Source organism: Phalaenopsis equestris, unplaced genomic scaffold, assembly GCF_001263595.1.
Source record: "Phalaenopsis equestris unplaced genomic scaffold, ASM126359v1 Scaffold000114, whole genome shotgun sequence".
NCBI classification, from domain to species: domain Eukaryota; kingdom Viridiplantae; phylum Streptophyta; class Magnoliopsida; order Asparagales; family Orchidaceae; genus Phalaenopsis; species Phalaenopsis equestris.
Genome location: NW_018164556.1, coordinates 946,994 through 948,060, shown reverse-complemented (window position 1 = coordinate 948,060; position 1,067 = coordinate 946,994).

The window sequence follows — 1,067 nt, the reverse complement described above, 5'->3', positions numbered from 1 at the left end:
ACGGCTCACGGGTTAGGTCACTTGGGGACGATAACAGAGAGCCGTCAGATTTTGCGTGTATCCAATGGATGAAGGAGATCAAGCCAGACAGATCCATTGTGCATAAAGCGCAGTCCGCGTGGAGTCTACGTGGCTGATTGCATCAAATGGCAAAGCGACACGTGGAGCCTTCGGAGCTACCCAGGATCCAATCAGCACCGTGTGGATAAGTAGAAAAATATGGATTTTTAAATTATTTTAAATGCCTAAACTTAAAAAATCCATATCTTTCTCTAGAAAAATCATAAAAATAAAAGAAAAATATTTGCTTGCTCAGTGAACAAAGGAGAACCATGTGGAATTATTTTCGCATTAATTTGATGCATAAATTATTTTTAAAAAATGAATTAGGGTTAGGGTTTTTCAATTCTCCATTCATATTGAATTATCACCTTGACTCTAAATTTTTATATGTTGTAGCATCTGTCTAGGTGAACAATTTAAGCATTTTTCCAAAGACATAGTAGATCTCTAGACAAAAATCTTAATTTTATAAGTTTTTATGCATTTTATATTCAAATAATTATAGAAAATTGTATATGGCTTAAAAAATTCTACAAAAATTCATGTAAATTCCCTATAGCCAAAGTAGTTTTAGAAAATAATTTCATGATTTTTGAGGATCAAAATATCCTTGTTTTAAGCAAACCCTAATTTGCTTAAAACATTTAATTTAGAGCACACACAGAGTAAAATCACTTGATTTTTGTTTTCCACTTTGGCTTATGAGTCATGGAACTCACCATAAAAATTTCAAGTTATTTGGAGATCATTTAATATTTTTAATTGATTTTTAAAAGTAACCCTTAAATTTGAAACTTAAATGATTTTTTAAAAATCAAAATATAACTCCAAAAATTATGAAACTTAGTTTTTTAAGTTCTTTGATATTAAGGGAATTTAATAAAAATAAAAATAGATTTAAAATAAAAACTTGATTTATAGGTTATTTTTAATTATTTTTAATAATTAAAAATAATAAAAAAATCATAAAATACTAAACTAATGAAAATGTTCCAAAATTATTT